Raw genomic sequence first — 12,450 nt, forward strand, 5'->3', positions numbered from 1 at the left:
CTTGTGCTGACTAATTGATGTGTTGTCCCTCTTGGGGGCCCTAGTAATTGTAAACTCTTTGTTTCCAGGGGTGCCATGTAGGCCCTCTGGGGCTGTATGTATGAAAGGCAGGCATTAAACACCAACTTACACTGGAGGTGGTTATCAGAAATTTTCAAGTCTTTAAGGAAATACCCTAGGTAGACCAAGGAACCCTCAGACGTGTACTCTGTGGGAAGCTTACCTACAATATGAGTTATTCCATTAGAAAGGTGGTATGAAATTTATTCTTCACTTTAGCTGAAGTGATTCATGACCCTGTCTCAGCCTCAGAGGCATTCTGGCCAGCTTCAACTCACTGGGGCAAGTTATATGGATGACAGAATTTGCCACAGGTTTCTTTTTTGCAGGACATGGCAAAGTCTGTGCAAAATATTAATATAGCCAGCTCTACCTGGGTGTATGCCTCGGGCCAGGTAGGCAAAGTTAATACAGAAACCTGAGAAAGCCACCAGGCATTCTAAGGTATAAACCTTTATGATAAATGAGATTTGTTCAACTGACTAAAACCAGGAAGAGCTTTGGAGGCCGAGATTAAGACCAATACAGTGGGACTGACCTCATCCTGCCCTTGAAGTCTTCCTGGGTAAAAGCGTTGTTTAAGACAAACCCAGTGGATTCAGTTCTTGCCCCCACTGCGGATTAGAACAAAATAACCCATGGAATGGCAGATGATCAGGAAATTTACCAAGAGCCAACTATGGAGAAACACAAGAGGTGGGATCATAGGGTAGAGAGAAAACAGTTTTGTATTTCTGCAGAGTTTGGGCTTTTTGAATAAATTTGCTGAAAATTTGGGATCCTGGACTAAGAGCAAATCTTAGAAAATTAATTTGCAACTGTATAGATAGGGAACTCCAGATAGATTCACCCAGCTCTGGAGGTATGTGTTTGTATTTCAAGGGAAAATGAGGCCCAGGACCTTGGAGACATCTCTAGGTCAGAAAGCTGGAGCTTATCTGACCCCTGGAGAGATGTGTTTACACTGCAAAAAGTCAGCAAGCCCAGAATGCTTCCATCCTGTCTCCGAATAGCAAAGGTTTTTCTCCTTTCTGGAAGCAAACAAGGGGCAACTGACTTTCTCCTGTGTATAAGCAGAGAAAGTCCGTCTTTCTCATTCCCACGCCTATGGAATGTCCAGCCACTTGTGTGGGAGGTTTTTCCAACTGCTTCTCATGGAGTTGCCCCCAGGACTGATGCAGTTGCTATGTAAGTAAAAAGTAATCTGGTTCCACTTTGGGGTGTGAGTGCAAGGAACTCCGTGGACCACTTCCTAGCAAAACAAAGCTGGTGGCAACTATAAAACAACTATTCAAAGCCTCTGGAAATTCTTCTAAGAGCACACACCAGACAAGGAAACATTTATTCAAGAAAACCTAGTGAAACTTGGTAAGAACAATGAGAGTCTGTGGCAATTGGGCCACTACCACCTCCCTCCCCGTCTGCCCCACTCCAGCTCAGTTTGATGAAAGTTCCACTCCAGGCAAATACAACCAAGACGTCAGACTCCCTCTCCTCAGCTCCCAAGCAAGGTTTACTAAATCTTACTGGGAAAGGCAAGCTGCCAGCATTTTCCATCCCCTCCAACACCAAGCTGAAGAGGCTAAATTTAAATTCCTGGCGAGTGTGACTGAGAGATCTGGGATTCCCTTCCTCTACCCAGTCTCTACCCACCCAGTCCTGGCTCTGTCCCAAAGCAGCAGTCCAAGAATACTAGGACTCCAATCACCTTCATTCCAGCTCACTCACAGAGCATAGGTTCCACCCTGGGAGATCAAGCTGGTCTTCTCACTGTGCCCAGCACCCAAGGCAGTGGCTCTGTTTGCCTAGTGAGGGAGAAGCAGTCCCTAAGAAAACGTTCCAAAGCACTCCTCAAAGGAACTGACTTTATTTGAAAAGTGTGTAGGAAAGTTCAAGCCTAAGGGCACTCCTGGAAACTGCTCCTTTTAAGAATAATGAGCTAAACTACAGACTAGCTAGTGCACACAGAGAACCAGAAACAGAGCTAAGAAGAGCCCTCCTGGGGTCAGAAGAAACTTCAGAGACTGACCTCAAAAACAATTCCTGCCAGCATTTAATTGGAACAGACTGGTGAGCAAGTTTGCCCCAGAGCATTGTTGAAAACAATAGAGCAAACAGCTGATAATTACAGCCTAATAAGAGTGGTGTAGTACCAAATGAAGCAGACGTCGTAACTAAGAGATCAGGGACAGTCAGAGCCCTGCTAAAACCACCATCCCAGGGTGACTGTATGCATGATAAAGGCTGTGCTCTCTGGGGAGCAATATCAAAGGCTTCATGCTTCAAGGGAAACAGATTTCACTAAAATAGCCTAGTCAAGTCACAAAAGCAAGCACACTTCCTGGCGAGGGGAAAGAAGAATCTGTATCCTGAGTTGCTATGTTACCTAAAAAGTCCAGCTTTTCAACATCACAAGTCATGCAAAGAACCAAGAACCTGTGACCCTTACGTAAGCGAAAAAATTGGCAACAGAAACTGTCTCCCGCCACCACAATGAGAGGAGCTGCCACTGTGTCCACGCATCTGCAGTGGACTTGTGTGGAACTGCTGCAGCTTCCTGATCAAGAAGAACAAGCAGGCAGACAGCACTGAGCCCAACAACTTGAAGGCCAGCAACTCCTTCCGCTACACTGGGCTGATCCACCGCAAGACCCGGTAGCCCACGGCAAAGGTGTTGTGGTGGTAATGAAGCAGAGAGCTGGCCAGCGAAAGCCAGCCGCTTCCTATGGGCTGACCACCATCTACAAGAACACCCGAGCCACCCTCAGCAGCACCCAGCACATCCGAAAGAACAAGTACCGCCTGGACTTGCGCATGGCCGCCATTCACAGAGCCAGTGCCACCCTGTGCAGCCAGAAGCATGTGATGGTGAAGAGGAGGCAGACCTGCCCACCAAGAGCTCCTGAGTGCCTCCCTCCCCCAAAGTAATAAAGATGCCAGCTAACAAATTAAATTAAAACAATATAGACTTCAAAGTAGCCATTATATGTTCCAAAAACTAAAGGAAACCATGCTTAAAGAAGTAAAGTATGAAGACAATGCCTTGCCAAATAGAAAATATCAATAAAGAAAAACTATAAAAACTAAATGAAAATTCTGGAGTTGAAAAGTATAACCAAAATTTTAAAATCATTAGAGGGGCTCAACAGTAGATTTGAACTTGTAGAAGAATCAATGAACCTGAAATTATATCAATAGAGGAAATTACATAAGCATTCCAGAGAAAATAGAAGAGAAAAATGATCAGAGCCTCAGAGAAATGTAAGACTCCTTTAAAGGCACCAATCAGGATAGGAGAAATAGAAAGGAGCAGAAAAAAAATCTGAATTACAGTAAAATCTTCCAAAATTTGCTGAAAAACATGAATCTATACATCCAAGAAGCTAAAAGAACTTCAAGTAGGCTAATTCTACACACAGATACATCAGAAAATACTGAAAGCCAAAGACATCTTTTTTTCTTTTTTTAAATATATTTTTAATGTCTTTTTTTTAACGTTTTTTTAATGGACGTATTGGGATTGAACCCAGGACCTCGTGCATGCTAAGCATGCACCCTACCACTGAGCTATACCCTCCCCCACCCACCAAAGACACAATCTTGAAAGCACTGAGAAAAAAACAGTTCATCACATACAAGGGAGCCCCAAATAGATTAACAGTTGACTTTTCACCAGAAACAAGAGGCCAAAAAGCAGTGTAATAACATATTTAAAGTGATGAAAGAATAATCTCTGATCCAGAACACCTGATGTGTGCATTCTAGATAAAATTAATAAAGATGAATATTAAAAACCCCAAAATGCTCTAATTAAAAGATTTTAAAATTTAATGACTTCTTATTGCCACATTTGGAGGACAATTAGTGAATCAAGACCCACATGATTAAGTTTACTCATGGGGCATCCCAATGTACTAGAACACTGAGACTCCCTCTTCCTCCCATTCTTTTTGCAAAGATGGAGTTGTGTTCGACTTTGTGTGGAAACAGGTTCCCTCTTATCATACTGTAGAAAGATACTTGGTCTTTCTTCCCAGTCCCTGGTACAGAGCTCCTAAAACTTGTGGAATTTCCCTAGTGATAAGGGTCACTGGCAGGCCTAGACAGCCTCAGGATGGGGGCTGGCTGCCAGGAGACCAAACCTTGGTTAGAAGCTTGGGACCTTCAGCCCCACTCCCCAGCCTCTGGGGACGAGTGAGCGGCTGGAGACTACATTGATCACCAACAGCCAATAATTTACTAAATCATATCTATTTACTGAAACCTTCATAAAAACTGCTGAACAGCAGAGTTGGGAGAGCTTCTGGGTTGGTAACTACATCAGGTGCTGAAGGGGGCACGAAGCTCCAAACCTCTCTCCTATACCCTGCCCTATGCGTCTCTTCCATTTGGCTGTTCCTGAGTTGTGTCCTTTATGATAAACTGGTAACAGTAAGTAATGCACTTTCCTGACTTCTGAGTTGTCCTAGCAAATTACTGAACCTGGGGAGGGTGGTTGTGGGAACTCTCGACTTTGTAGCCAAACTGGACAGAGGTGCCGGTAACCTGGGGACCCAGTGCTTTCAACTGGTATGTGAAGTAGAGACACTCTTGTGGGACTGAAGCCTTAAACCTACAGAGTCTGACACTAACTCTGAGTAGTTAGTGTCAGAATTTAATTGTGTAACACCCAGTTGGCATCTGTGGAGAATCAGAACTAGTGCGTGTCGGGAGGGAAAACACCTCTTACTCTTCCTTCTTTCCCCTCATTCTCTACGCCTCCACCCTGTGTAACTGAAGCTGGCAGTCCAAGTCAGTAAGGTCCCTGTGGCTACAGCTTTCCCATAGCCCCCACACTCTGAGAGGCCTGCCAAAACCACATAAAAGTCTAAGTATAAATAAACAAGATGTCATGGAATCAGCTACTGAGAAAGCGTCAACTTTAAAATGAGTGTGTAACACAGTACTGAACTGGGAATTTTTGCAACACAAAACCACCAGGGATTTCCTCACAGATTAGTGAAGTCGAAAAGTTAGTGTCTTAGAAACAAACCCTAGTCTACTGTTTCCTAAACATCAATCATTTGGGTCACCTTTGACATTTGGGACCTACTCACATATGTAACACTTAACTTCAAATCACTATATTAAAATTGTTACTGAGGAAACTTTGTCTGTACTTTAAGTAGAAAATCAGCACCACTTGTTAAACCGGTTTATCTTAGTTCGTTAAAAATGTTTAATGTTTAAACTTATACCTAAATCAAGTTGTATTACCACCACCGATGCTATACATGCTCCACTTTGGGAAATAAAGCCCTAAAATAATGCCCTAATCCATTGCGTGGGATGAAAGGCTAAGAATGGAAATAGAAGGCACTGTCTTTGTGAAGTGCCCTGCGCTTAAAAGCTTCCGAGAAAATTGTCTTCAACTTTCTTTTTTTTTTTTAATGGTGGGGGGAAGGTGGCTGGAGAGGGTAGGTAATTAGGTTTGTTTAATTTTTTTTTTAATGGAAGTACTGGGGATTGAACCCAGGATCTCCTGCATGCTAAGCACAAATTCTACCACTGAGCTATACCCTCCCACTCAACTTTCTTTAAAGACACAAGAAACCACTAACCTCATAGTGCTTTGATTCAGTTATAACAGAATACTAAAAAAAAAAAAAAAAAAAAAAAAAGTTCTTTTTATTACAGGGCTTTTGAACCAGCAAATATAACTATGGGCAACTGCAGGGCTAGACAATTAAGCTTAGTTTAAAAACAAAACATAGCCCTGGGATTTCCAAAAAGCACCATCACCAAACACCATTGCTCTCCATAGACAGACCATTTTATTGACCCACAATTACCATTTAAAGGGCACACCATTCCTTTATACTCTTAGAGAGTCAGGCAATGAAAAGTTTAAGAGAAACAGATTCTGGCAAAGGCTGTGACAAAAACATAAGCAAACATACAGAATGAGGCACACATCAAAATTGTTCCTTGCAGGTGTTTTTCCGCCTGTATTCTAATAGGAATCAAAATCTGAAACAGGTATGAAAGGACAATCATGAAACAAATTCTAGGTACAAACACACATACCTCATCCTGCTAAGCTTCCACCCCGACTAGCTTTCCATTTCTGTGCACTGGCTAGTCAGACGGGACAGGCCTCACACACCTGAAGACAAGGCAGGGGCATGCCTTGAGTGCCCTGGTTCTATTCAGTCTGATCCAGAGATGACCTCCTCTGGTTGAGGACTCCTTCCATTTGGACTCAGGTGAAAGGCGGCAGTGAAGCTGGGTTGGGCCTGACCTGGCTGAAGTCTGGTTGGAATTAGCACCTTTCAGTCATGGTCAATGAGCAGGGACAAGAGGCAGGCCCCTTGCCTCTACCCTGAAGGAGATATGATATTCCAGTGCAGGGAATGCTGCTTGGCCAATGCCCACGGGGCAAGGAGACCCCGCAGCCCTCACTGTTTACTGCCTGGCACCCAGATCAGAGCTGGCCTAGTGTGACTGTTGGTCAACAACTACAGGAAAGGCCTTGATCCATTCCAGGGAGGATGCAGGCAGAAGAGGCGACTTGAAAATACATCTGCCCTCCAATCCCCAAACCCACCCCAGACCTGACACAACAAACTCCCCAACAACCCAAGCCACCACAACAAACATGGATCTGCTAATGCTCTTAAAACTTAAACTGGGGTTATCTTTTGTTGCCTTTCAAAATACTTTTCCTCTCAGTTGATATGAATTGTCTGATTCTTCCCAAGGGATTTGTTCCTCTTTGATCCTCAGTGCCTCTGTGCCTCTAAGAATTTAAATGGATATTCTGGGGTTTTCCTTTTCTACACTGCCTCAAACACCTGCATTGCTTACTCTTTGGTATATGGAAGGCATCTGGTTTCACAGAAGGCTTTCAAAGACTCCATAAGTCAAAGGTCAAAATTTACATTTGTAACATCAAAATTTACATTTGTAACACACAGTCAGAAACAAAAAAGATTTAACAGAGAGATACACGTGTCCGTGAATCAGAAGACTCAGTATTGTTAAGACATGAATTCTCCTCAAATTGATCCATAGATTTAACAGGATCCTAATAAAAATCCTAGCAAAATTCTTTTTGGTAGAAATTGACAAGTTGGTTCTAAAGTTTACGTGGGAAAGCAAAGGACGTAAAATAGCCAAAACAAAAAGAAACAAAGTTGGAGGTCTGACAATACCCAATGTGAAGATTTACTATACAGCTATAGTAATCAAGACAGTGTAGTATTAGTGAAAGGATAAGCATATGGAGCAAAAGAACAGAATACAGTCCAGAAATAGACCAACACACTTGTGGTCAACTGGTATGTGACAAAGTGCCAAGGTTATTCAGTGGAGAAAGGACACTTAGATCAATGCTGTTAACTTTTTCATATTTATACTTTTCCTTTTTTTTAATGACCTTTTAAGAAATCTTTTATTTCCAAGAAGATATATAATATGCTAACATTTATGTAAAAATAGGAAAAGATTTATCTATATATATTTCTTGTAGATGTATAAACTATCTCTGGAAGAGTTAGGAAACTGGTCACTGCAGCTATTTCCAGAGAAAGGAAATGAGTGGCTTGGGGACAGAAGAGAGACTTTTTACTGTGTACCCTTCTGTATCATGTGAATATGCTACCTAAGCAACCCATTAAATTAAAATAAAATTAAAATAACAGGTACTAAAAAAAAGTAATACTTTAAAAATATTAAAACATTCCTAAGTGCACGTGAGTGTGCACACACACACACACAAACACCGTAGCCATAATCAACATCAAAGGTAACACAACCACTGTTAATATTTGATGTTTGTATTTTAGTCCCACTTATCTATTTTTGCTTTTGTTTCCCATGCTTTTAGAGTCGTATTTAAGAAACCATTGCAAGACCTATGTCATGAAGCTTTTCCTCTACATTTTTTTTTAGGAGTTTTACACTTTCAGGTCTTATGTTTAAGGCTTTAATCCATTTTGAGTTGATTTCTGTGTATGATTAAGGAAAGGGCCCAACTTAATTCTTCTTCATGTGGATATCCAGTTTTCCCAGCACCATTTGTTGAAGAGACTATCCTTTCCCTGTTGTGTATTCTTGGAACACCTGTCAAAAGTCACTTGACTCTATATGTATGGGTTTCTTCTGGGCTTTCTGTTCTGTTGCATTGATATTTATGTCTGTCTTTATGTCAGTACCATACTATTTTAATTTGGCAGCTTTGTAACACTAAAATGGGGAAGTGTGATGCCTCCAATTTTGTTTTTCTTGCTTAAGACTGTTTTGGCTATTCGGAGTCATTTGTGATCCCACAGAAATTTTAGAATTTATTTCTGTTTCTGTAAAAAATGACATTGAGATTTTTGTTTTAGTTTTATTTTTTTTTAATTGAAGTGTAATTGACCTGTAACACTATGCTAGTTCCAGGTGCATAACATAGTAAATTTGATATTTCTATACATTACAAAATGATCACTACAATAAGTATAGTCACCACCATCAATCACCAAAGTTATTACAATATTATTGACTATATTCCCCATGCTGTACATCACATCCCTGTGACTCATTTATTTTGTAACTAGAAATTTGTACCTCTTAATCTCCCTCACCTATTTCACTCATCCCCCAAACTCTCTGCCCTCTGGCAGCCATCTGTTTACTCTGTGAGTCTATTTCTGTTTTGTTTGTTAATTTTTTTTTCTTTTTTAGATTCTGCATGTAAGTGAAATCATATAGTATTTGTCTTTCTCTGTCTGTCTTATTTCACTTAGCATAATATCTTCTAGGTCCACCCATATTGTCACAAATGGCAAGATTTCATTCTTTTATATGGCTGAGAAATATTCAATTATATATATACTACATCTTCTTTATCCATTCACTGATCAATGGACACTTAGGTTGCTTCCATATTTTGGCTATTGTAAATAATGCTGCAATGAATATTAGCAATTTTCTGAATTAGTGCTTTTGTTTTCTTCAGTTAAACACCCAGAAGTGGAATTGCTTGATTGTATGGTAGTTCTATTTTGATTTTTTTGAGGAGCCTCCATACTGTTTTTCATAGTGGATGTATCAATTTATGTTCCCACCAAGGTGCACAAGGATTCCCTTTTCTACACATCCTCACCAACACTTGTTTTTTGCTGTCTTTTTGATGATAGCCATTCTGATAAGTGTAAGGTCATATCTCATTGTGGTTTTGGTTTGCATTTCCCTGATGATTAGTGATGCTGAACATCCTTTCATGTGTCTGTTGGCCATCTATATATCTTTTTTGAAAAAATGTCTATTCAGGTCCTCTGCCCATTTTTAATTGGGTTGTTTGTTTCTTTGATGTTGAGTTGTATGAGTTATTTGTATATTTTGGATATAAACCCCTTATCAGATATATTGCTTACAAGTATCTTCTCCTATTCAGTAGGCTGCCTTTTCATTTTGTTAGTTTATTTATAGTTTCCTTTGGTGTGCAAAAGCTTTGTAGTTTGATGTAGTCCCATTTATTATTTTGGCTTTTGTTTCCTTTGCCTGAGGAGACATATCCAAAAAAAATATATTGTTAAGATTGATGTCAAACAGCATAATGCCTATGTTTTTTCTTCCAGGAGTTTTATAGTTTTAGGTCTTATATTTAAGTCTTTAATCCATTTTGAGTTTATTTTTTTTATATGGTGTGAGAAGGTAACCTAGTTTCATTCTTGTGCATGTAGCTGTCCAGTTTTCCCACCATCATTTATTGAAGAGGATGTCTTTTCCCCAGTGTATATTCTTGCCTCCTTTGTCATAGATTAATTGACCATAAGTGCATGGGTTTATTTCCGTGTTCTCTATTCTGTTCCATTGATCTGTTTCTCTGTTTTCTGTGACAGTGGTATACCATTTTGATTACTATAATTTTGTAATATAGTTTGAAATCAGGGAGCATGATACCTCCAGCTTCTCAAATTGTTCTGACTATTCAGGGTTACCAATGAGATCTTGATAGGAAATGCAATGTATTACTTTGTAGATCACCTTGGGTAGCACGGACCTTAAACAAAATATTAAGTCCTCCAATCCATGAACATTACCTTAAATTAATCTTAATTAACATAATAAAGGCCATACATGAAAAATCCACAGCTAAGATCATAATCAATGGGAAAAAAACTGAAATCTTTTCCTCTAAGTTCAGAAATAAGACAAGGATGCCCACTCTCACCACTTCTGTTCAATACAGTCCTGGAAGTCCTAGCCAGAGCAATTAGGCAAGAAAAAGAAATAAAGGGCACCCAAACTGGAAAGGAAGAAATAAAAGTATGTACTTGCATATGACATGATCATATATGCAGAAAACCATAAAAACTCGACAAAAAAACTGTTAGAATGAATCAACAAATTCAGTAAAGTTGGAGGATACAAAATCGACATACAAAAATCAGTTGCATTTCTATACATTAACAAGGAACTGAGAAAGAAATTAAGAAAATAATTCCATTTACAGTAGTATCAAAGAAGAAAATCCTTAGAAATAAATTTAACTAAGGAAGTGAAAAACGTGTACTGAAAAGACTGATGAAAGATAAAAGGCATAATAAATAAATGGAAAGACATCTTGATGCTTGTACTTTACAAAGTGTTTTCACAGATAGTATTGCATTTGAGCCTGATGCCAACTCTGTGAAGTAGAAAGGGCAGGCAGAACACTTGCCAACAGACAAGGCAACCGAGGCCCCAAGAGGACTGGATGAGAAGCTGATCACTCATCTGATTAGTGACAGAGGATTTGATCCTGGGTGTTCTGTATGGCCCTTGGGCATTTTCTACAGCCTTACTCAGATGACAGAGCAACCACTTAATAAGCACCAATGGCACAAACTGCAGTAGGTCCACAGAGGTTACATAACACCTCAAAGGCACCTCCACTACCAGCAATAATCTCTGTGGAAGATAATACACACAGAAGGCTGAGAAATAGCTACCATGTATCCTGTTAAATACAATTATGAAAGTAATCACACACATATACGTGCACTCTACTGCTGGATACTCTTCAGTGGCCTCAGGCTCAAATCAACATTCCTCCGTATGGCAGTCAAGGCCTGTCACAGGCCAGGCCCTCTCCAGGCCCCTCATGCCACTGCCCATCTCCCACTCTGTGCTCTGCCTGTGCTCAGCTGCTTGTGACTCCCCACCTGAGCCACACCCAGGGACACACGCCCACCTCTGCTAAAAATGTGCTTCTAATCAAGATAATACCTCAGTGGTCCCATCTTAGTTTAGGCATCACTTCCTCCAGGAAGTCTTCCCTGGAAACACACACACACACACCTCAGTCAGCTGCCCTTCTATTGCTCCCTATGACGTTTCACTTAATCCTCCATCTGACCCCTAGTCTATGAGATCCTTGAGGTCAGGGCATTAGCCTTTTGTCCCTCTGAATCGACCACCACAGGGCCAGGCACACAGTAAAGGCTCAAAGCATACCAAACAAATGCTTGTGTGAACAAGGGAGGTCCAGCATGGTGTGTTCCAACAGCTGCAAGACTTCAGATGCTTTGCAAAGGGGTAATGCTGTTAGAGAATCAAGATGTCTGGTAAGGAAGAAGGGGAAGGTGCAACTTCCCTGCTTGTGGAAAATATCTTAAACAACTTCAGTGTGAGCTTTCATCTGTTCTTCCCTAAGCTGCCTGACACAAACGACCTGGAGGCTGATCCAGCCACAGGCTGTGCTAAGCCTGGAATTGGGGAGGCTCAGCCTCAGTCAACAAAGCCAAAGTGAGCGGTGAGCGGTTCACAGTTGAAGACTCAGAGGCCCAGAGGAGTGAGACGACTGACCTGAAGCCTCCCTGCAACTTAGCAGCAGGGTTAGTTCCAAACTCAGGCATCAGAATCCCAGTCCCAGGCTCTTTCTATAGCACTAAGTACCCTTTGGAACTGAGCTCAGGCTCACAGGGCTGTGGACCTGACCAGCACCTACACTCATGCAAAACCAATTCCTTGTAATAAATCTCTTAATATATATCTCAAGGGCCTGGCATATAACAGGAAGCACAGGACAAAAGGACAGACAGAGACCTTGAACATAAATATGTGCCAGACCAGCAATAATCATCACAGGCCCCAGCAGAGATAGGCTATTGAAAGAACAAGAATCCAGAGACACATTTTCTTCTCCCTCTGTGCTAAAGATTCCATATGTTTGTTGTTTTCCTAACTTTGACTCTGGACAAGGCACAGGCCGAGTACTCTCAGGTACTGTATCATCAAAACAACCTGCAAAATAGCTTTCATATCCTGATTTGTACCCAAGAAGGCAACAGAGCTGGTGGGGGTGTGGTGTAGATAACCAGCCCAGGGTCACATAGCTAGGAAGTGTCAGGGCAGGAATTTGAACCTGAGTTTTCTCCA

The 12,450-nt window shown here is 41.1% G+C and overlaps 1 protein-coding gene and 1 pseudogene across 2 annotated transcripts in view; one reads left to right on the forward strand and one right to left on the reverse strand.

Annotated features, from left to right (window-relative positions):
* The window catches only part of STOX1 (storkhead box 1), a 46,264-nt gene that overhangs the window by 24,268 nt on the left and 9,546 nt on the right, over window positions 1-12,450 (reverse strand). The gene's annotated exons all lie outside the window — the stretch shown is intronic.
* LOC105093903 (large ribosomal subunit protein eL28-like) lies at window positions 2,554-2,988 on the forward strand (annotated as a pseudogene).

This window comes from Camelus dromedarius, chromosome 8, assembly GCF_036321535.1.
Source record: "Camelus dromedarius isolate mCamDro1 chromosome 8, mCamDro1.pat, whole genome shotgun sequence".
In the NCBI taxonomy this organism is placed as follows: Eukaryota; Metazoa; Chordata; class Mammalia; order Artiodactyla; family Camelidae; genus Camelus; species Camelus dromedarius.